The 8365-nt window shown below is 45.7% G+C and overlaps 1 pseudogene; it reads left to right on the top strand.

Annotated features, from left to right (window-relative positions):
• Positions 1–6390: 6390 nt before the first annotated feature.
• Positions 6391–8112, top strand: LOC102815507 (annotated as a pseudogene).
• The last annotated feature ends 253 nt before the right edge of the window (positions 8113–8365 follow it).

Below are 8365 nucleotides of genomic sequence, written 5' to 3'. Positions count from 1 at the left end.
ACGGCACACAACAACAACAAATATATATATGACTTTATGTTTCTGTAATGTATATATGTTTAAACGTCACTTATTTGGATTTAAGCTGAGATCAGGCATCACTGAACAGCCACTTATGTTACAGTGGCAGAGAAAGAATGAGAATATGGAAGAGGGCAGGTAAGCATTTCTTGCTAGATAGAGAAGTCAGCTAAAAAAGTCTCAAATTGTCAGTCGAAAAAGCCAGAGTTGACTTCTGCCATGCTTTTTGTGACACATATGGTGTCAAAAGCTTAAAAAGAAGAATTAAATGTCTCTAGTCAACACATCAATGGACTCAACCATGGCAATAATAGTGAGGTTGGTCCAGGATAGGGCAGTGTTTTGTTCTGCTGTGCATAAGGTCTCTGTGAGTCAGTACCGACTCAATGGTACCTTGCAACAACAACAACAAGTCAAGACATGAAGTGTTGGTGTGGTGCTGCAGGTTAATATGCTGTACTGCAAAGTCAGTTTGAACTGCAAGGTTGATGGTTCAAGCTCACCAGCTGCTCCTCAGAAAATCTATACAGGGTTGCTATGAGTTGGAATTGACTAATTGACACTTAACAACAACAATATGATGGAATCCTGGTATGGCGCTGTAGAATAAGCTCTGGATTGCAAATGTCAAGATCAGCAGTTCAAACCCACCAGCTGCTTCTCCAAAACCATATACAGGGTCGCTATGAGTTGGAACCTACTCTATTGCACTTAACCACAGCAACAACAAGAAGTTCAAGACATGAAGTTCCTAGGTGGCACAAATTGTTAAGTACTTACCATTTGCGAAGGGTTGTCAACTAGAGTCCATTCAGAGGCACCTTGAAAGAAAAGCCTGGCCATTTACTTCTGAAAAAATCAACCCTTGAAACTCTGTGGATCACAGTTTGACTCTTACACACACGACATCACCATGAGTCACAATTGACTCAATGGTAATTGTTTTGTTTTCTTTTTTAAGTTGACACATATTCTTCATTTTATCAAAATCCCTTCTACCACCTCTGCGCCGATTTCTATTACCCACTATGTCTGGTAGAGTAGTGGTTACGAATCGGGCTGCGAACCGTAAGGTCAGCAGTTCGAAACTACCAGCAGTTCTGCAGGAGAAAGATGAGGCGTTCTGCTCCCGTAAAGATTAACAGCCTTGGAAACCCTGTGCAGGGTCGTTATGAGTCGGAACCGACTCCACGGCACATAATAACAACAACAACAACTATGTCCTGAAGTCCATTCCAACTCTCACTCTGTAGTCTAACAGTTGTGTTCCGGGAGCAAGCAAGGAGCAAAAGTCATATCTTTGAAAGCTGGATATGTCAGAATACTGAGACAAGACCTGGATTGGTTAAATACAACAGCTATTATATGAATGAACAAAGAGTAGTGCTGTCTTTTTAAGCAGTTGAATGTGAATATCTAGACCAACCTCTCGTCTGTCTACATACAAATTTTCCTCCTTTCCTTCAAAAGTCAAAGACATGATGTAGGTCCTATCAGACCCAATAGGACCTACCTTATATCCTATACAGGGTTGCTGTGGGTCAAAACTGACTTGACAGCATTTCACAAAAACAAATCAGGTCCAATGAAAATCCACTGCAGAAATTTTGCTGGGATTAGGAAAGAAGATAATTCTCGGCTGACTACATTTAGTTCACCCCATGGACAACTTTTTCTGAGAAGAGAGATTACCAATGCCAGTTTTATTAGTCAGAGATCCTGTGAACAAAACATAGCCCACCTGGTATTTCAATGCTGTTGTTGTTGTTATTAACTGCTGTCATGTTGACTCCAACTCATAGTGACCCTGTATAGGGTTTCTGAGGAGCAGCTGGTAAGTTTGAACTACCGACCTTGTGGTTCACAGTCCAGTGTTGATCCTACAGTGCCACACCAGAAGTCCATTACTTCAATAGGGAACATTTAATATGGAGAATTTTTGTACCAGGGGTTCAAAGAACTAGAAAGTCAACCACGAGAAGATGAGACAATACAGAGATTACCAGCTTCAGTAAACTCCTGTCACCTAGAGGACTAGAGGGAAGACGGAGTGTGCTTGAAACCAAAGGTCCCAGGTGGATGCTAGGAACCATGGTAGATCTAAAAGATGTAGGCAGGGGTGTGGATATATGCCTGAAGCAGAGAAAGAGAGGAAGAAATCTTATTTATTTATACCTTTTTCACAGTTCCTGGGGGTACAAATGGTTAAGTGCTTGGTTACTAAACTTAAAGTTGGCAGTTCAAATCTACTCAGAGTTTCTTTGGTAAAAAGACCTGATGATCTCCTTTTAAATGATCACAGCCTTAAAAACCTTATGGATCACCATTCTACTTTGAAGCACATGGGGTTGCCATATACATTAGAATTAACTCGGTGACAATTAGTTATACCTCTCCCTGCCTTCCAGTCCCCTGCCAGCATTTCCCACTTTATTTAAAAAAAATCAAGAAACTAGTTGGTAAGAGAAACCAGGAGCCATAGTTGCCTGAGTCTGATGCCTGTGATACAGTGACAGGATAGACAATGGAGCTGACAGACACGAGGTCACGGGACAGCGAAGAGGGAAGGAGCAGAAACATTGATCTGGTTCACCAATGCGTAGCCTGCCCAAGGTTGACTGCCTCCTCGTCCCTCAGGTGCTCTCCCCTTTTGCTTACATGTTTTCATTTATAAGATGTTCTTTATGGATGTGATTTTGCCATCTCACTTTCAAAGTCTTCTGTTCACACACATAACACCTTATTCAAGGCCATTCTACTTAGATAGGTGGTTTCCTTTCAATGCCAATTTAAAGTTATTTTCATAAGTATACATGTATTTGAAACCAGAAAAGAAAAGAAAAGGAACACATTTGAGAAGAGAGTATAGTGCTGACACAAACCAGAAATCCATTATAGTGTACTTTGCAAATACTGGAGGTAATTAAAGACTTTTAAGGGCAACTACAGTATTATTTACTTGACAGTGGAACTCTTACAGGCTATTATGTAAATACACATTGAGCAGATTTTAAAAGTGCATGCTATTTACTACTCATAAGTGTTGTTAATATGTATTTGAATTAACCCTAAGGAGCCATTTCAGTCTCTTATACGAATTTACATTTATGAATGTTTTTATAAAATGCGTATTATTTACCCAATAGGCAGCTCTGTCACAAGAAATGCCAGCGCTGATTGTCAATTTAACCTCACATGAGTTTCTAGGCAATTGTTCCTTAGGTATGTCTGTGGGTTGGGTACCCCTAAATAGCTTTTGCTTTCAGAACAGAAACCTGTAAGCCAAGATCCATGGGCTGTTCAAACTTTCCATGGGAAAGTTCCAGTCTGTTTTGATGGTTCTGGTGGGTTTTATTGTTGTTGTTGTTGTTGTTAGGTACCATCGATTTGGTACCAATTCATAGTGACCCTATGCACAACAGAACAAAATACTGCCCGGTCCTGGACCAACCTCACAATTATTGTCACGCTTAAGCCCATTGATGCTGCCACTTTGCCAATCCCTCTCCTCTTTTTCTCTGACCCTCACCTTACCAAACATGATATCCTTCTCCAGCGACTGGTCCCTCCTGACAATATGTCCGGAGGATAAGAGACGAAGTATGGCCATCTTGGCCTCCAAGGAGCACTCTGGCTGCACTTCTTCCAACACAGATCTATATGTTCTTTTGGCAGCCCATGGCACTTTCAATATTCTCCTCCAACACTGTAACTCAAATGTGTCAATTTTTCTACAATCTTTGATATCAGAACACATCTCATCTTAAAAAATAAAATAAAGATTTCAGCACTGAATATGGCAATCTATAAATTGTATGTGTGCAATCACCTTATTTGATCTGTGAACTGAAGTCAACATCTATAACATAAAGATGACCAGACGCTAGTGTCAGATCCCTGTGAGACGCTGAATTTGCTTCTTATCTTTACCACCTCTTCCCACCTTTCTGCCTTTCATATCAGAATGGAACCTTTCCTGCCTCATTCATTTTCTCTGAGACACCAATAATGCCAATCCCTCTTCCGCACACATTCACACACACACACATGCACCATATGCAGTGAATGCATGAAAGCAAGGCAGATTTGCTGCCAATACACACACCATATGCAGAATTTACACAGGAAATCTGTTCCATGACTGGTGCACCCCTCAGCCAGATCAAAGATATAAACAGGGATCCAGTGTAAAAAACCTTAAGAGTTGCCATGCTATCTAGTAAAGAGGCAAGGTGGACACACCACACCTTTATCACTAATTGCCAAGATGTAGCATAAATCCAATTCCCAGCTGGAAGTAGACCCAGTCTTTACCTTTCCACACCTCTTTTTCTTACCAGTCACTTCTGTGGCACTTCACTCTTTCACCTTAACCACCAAGAGGTAGGTCAAAACGTCTGTGGCTACTCATGCCAGGTTATGAATACAAGCTTTAGTCTCTGCACCATTCTCTGCATTCAGAACATCCAGTGCCTCTCTTTTCCTCTGTTCTGTTGAGGCTAGGTCATATGTTTCTCTTGACTATATGTGCAGATTTTCTCTGCCCACCAGCCACTCAGAACTGGTTCCTCCTGTGTTAGGACTCTGTCCTTAAGACTGTCTGTACAGCCCTCCTCAGAATTAGCCACTCGGAACTAAGAGTTGCATTGTCCCTTTTGTTGTTGCTGTTGTTGTTAAGTGCCTTTGAGTCGGTTCCAACGCATAGCGACCCTTGTATAGGGTTTCTGAGGAGCGGCTGGTGAGCTTGAACTGATGACCTTGCAGTTCAAATGGTTTTGCAGTCTGACACGTTAACCCACAGCGCCACACTCTTAATTCTCTATAACAGCTCACAGAATTCATGGAGACCACCTGGTGCTGTGAGTTAATGCACTGAACTGCAAAATCTGTTTGACCATCACAGTTGGCTGTTCAGGGTCACTATAAGTCAGAACCAACTCAATGTCACTTTACAACAACAACCACAACCTAGACTTAAAGGAGCACTAATGGTGTAGTAGGAGTCCTGGTGTGGCATTGTGGGTTAATGCACTGAACTGCAAAGTTGGTTTGAATCGCAAGGTCAGGTGTTCATGCTCACTAGCCACTCTGCCAAAACCCTACACAGGGTCACTATGAGTCAGAATTGACTCAAGGGTAAATAACAACAATAGAACCTTAATACATAGTCATGATTAATGTAATTAATGAACAGACACATTTGTACCATGCACCCTCACCTATACTGAAGTTAGTTGCTAGGTGTGGAATTTGCTGGTTATTTTGGCAAACAATGGTATCTTGATTTCACAGGTATTTTCAAAAACCAGTTTCTCAGTCTTACATAATAGTGAAATGATTTCTTTGAGATAGTCACTCTAGGCTTAAAGTCTCTGTTCCTTCCTGATAAGAACAAGGTGTCATTTTACACTCCAAAGTGTAAAGAGACACACCAGGTGCCCAGTGGCTCTGTAGGAAAAGACTTGGTAATCTGATCCCAGAGATTATAGTTTAGCCCAGTTTTCAAAAAGATGGTGATTCAAATCTACCCAGAGGCACTTCAGAAGAAAGGTCTGGCAATCTTCTGAAAGATCACAGGCATTAAAACCCCTCTGGAGCAGAATTTTCACTCTGAAACACAGAATTGACATGAGTCAGAATCAATGATGGCAAATGGCTTGATATTTTTCACCAGCTCTATCTTGCTTATTTATTATAAATAAACTTGGAATCTGTGGATTTATGAGAGCATGGCTGTTTAGAGAATTCATGGGTAAGAAATGAGATGTTTTATAACCCCCACTAAGTAAGCTGTAAGGAGATCTGGTAGTGTAGGGGTTGCAAGTCAGGCTGCTAACCTCAAGTCAACAGTTCAGAACTACTAGCTGTTCCAGGGGAGAAAGATGAGGCTTTCTGCTCCCATAAAGATTTACAGCCTCAGAAACCCTATGGAGGGTCGCTAACAGTCAGAAGTGACTCCACGGAGTACAACTACCACCACTATGTAAGCAATGTCTCACAGGCGTTGCTTAAACTGGCAAGCTAAGGCAAAATCAGATGTTTCTTCGTGATGGAGTGCTGAGGTAAAGGTATGAGGCTTCTCTCTGAAAGCAGGTTTTGCCTGAGCATTGTGGTTCTTCTACTCGTCTTGGAACCAGTAAGATCCTTGATTCCTAAGAGTTTGCTTTAACAATTCAATCCTTTGTGTGTGTGTTTTTTATCAGATTCTCTTTGGTAACTCCTGAGGCATCAGGGTACCTCAGAAACTTCCGGCTCTGATTTAGAGGTCACTCATTGTGCAAACTTTCCACATTTACTAAATTCATGAACAAATAACCGCCAAATACGTTGGACTGAGTCAGTTCTGAATCACGGTGACTAATGTAATGCCCAGCGCCCTTCTGCCTCAACATCAAACACAAGCTCCGCCAGGAACAGATCCTTCATCGCCAGCAGCAGGCCCAGCTCATGCGCCAGCGGATGGCTACCATGAACACCCGCAACATGCCTCAGCAGAGCCTGCCTTCTCCTACCTCAGCACCACCTGGCACCCCCACGCAGCAGCCCAGCACGCCACAGATGCCACAGCCCCCAACCCAGCCCCAGCCCTTGCCAGTGAGCATGTCACCAGCTGGCTTCCCTAGCGTGGCCCGGACTCAACCCCCTACCACGGTGTCCACAGGGAAGCCCACTACCCAGGTGCCGGTCCCTCCACCCCCCCCCCCCCCCCCCCCTGCGCAGCCCCCACCAGCGGCGGTGGAGGCCGCGCGGCAGATTGAACGGGAGGCCCAGCAGCAGCAGCACCTGTACCGCGTCAATATCAACAACTCCATGCCCCCAGGGCGCACGGGCATGGGGACCCCAGTGAACCAGATGGCCCCTGTGGGCTTGAACAAGCCGCGCCCCAGCCAGGTGAGCGGGCCTGTCATGTCCAGTATGCCACAGAGCCAGTGGCAGCAGGGCCCCCTGCCCCCGCAGCAGCAGATGGCAGGCATGTCCCAGGCAGCGATGCCCATTCAGACCCAGACAGCAGTGGCGGGTCAGCGTATGACCAGTGTGCAGCTGCCCCGGAGCATATCGCCTAGTGCCCTGCAGGACCTGCTGCGGACCCTAAAGTCACCCAGCTCCCCTCAGCAGCAGCAGCAGCAGCAAGTGCTGAACATCCTCAAATCCAACCCGCAGCTCATGGGTGCATTCATTAAGCAGCAAAGTATGTGTTCAACCAGCTGGGCTTGCAGCCCCAGCCCAGCCTGCACTCACAGCCCGGCCTACAGAACTTGAACACCATGCAAGCCATTGTGTCCTGGCCTGGGATGCCACCACCTCAGCCGTCCATGGGAGGCCTGAACCCCAAGGGTTAGGCACTGAACATCATGAACCCAGAGCACAACCCCAACATGACAGAGAAATGCTGAGAAGGCAGTTACTGCAGCAGCAACAGCAGAAGTGACAACAACAAGGGGGCGCAGGCCTGACCAGGGGCATGGCTGGGCATGGCCAGTTCCAGCAGTCACAGGGACCCAGAGGCTACCCCCCAGCCATGTAGCCCCAGTCGATGCCTCAGCATCTTCCCATGCAGGGTAGTTCTATGGCCCAGCTGGCAGAGCAGCTGGAGCAGCTGGGGCAGCCTGGGCTCCTGGGCAGCCCGATGGCACCCCCAACATTCAGCAGGCCTTGCAGCAGCGGATCTTGCAGCAACAGCAGATGAAGCAGGAGATGGGGTGCTGGGGCCAGCCAAACCCCATGAGCCCCCAGAAGCACATGCTCTCAGGACAGCCACAGGCTTCTAACCTCCCCGGCCAGCATATGGCCACATCCCTCAGTAACCAGGTGAGCTCTCCAGCCCCTGTCCAGTCACCAGGGCCCCAGTCCCAGCGACCACATTCCAGCCAGTCCCCCAGGGATACATTCCCAGCCTTCGCCTCACCATGTCTCTCCCCAAACTGGCTCTCCATGGCCAGTTCCATGGATCAGGGACACTTGGGGAACCCTGAACAGAGTACAATGCTCCCACAGCTGAGCACCCCCATCAGGAAGGTCCTGTCCAGTGAGTTGTCCCTGGTCGGGGACACCAAGGGGGACACACTGGAAAAATTTGTGGAGGGTTTGTAGCATCTGGCAGGAGAGGGGCACTCAATTTCCCCTTCCTGTTTTCGGCCCTTTTGTCCTGACAACCCAGGCCTCTAGGTTCTGTTTCTTCCTAGATGGAACTGCCACTTCCAAGCTGTGGGAGAGTGGATTGCTGTTCAAAGAAACAATACAAAGAATATTTTTTTTGTTGTTAAAAAACCAGTTGATTTAAATATCTGGTCTCTCTCTCTCTCTCTGTTTTTGTTTTTGCTTTGTTTTTATTTTTGTTTTGGGG

This window comes from Chrysochloris asiatica, unplaced genomic scaffold (assembly GCF_000296735.1).
Source record: "Chrysochloris asiatica unplaced genomic scaffold, ChrAsi1.0 scaffold00014, whole genome shotgun sequence".
In the NCBI taxonomy this organism is placed as follows: domain Eukaryota; kingdom Metazoa; phylum Chordata; class Mammalia; order Afrosoricida; family Chrysochloridae; genus Chrysochloris; species Chrysochloris asiatica.
The sequence above is the reverse complement of the archived record's forward strand: the minus strand, read 5'-3'. Positions and strand labels throughout refer to the sequence as shown.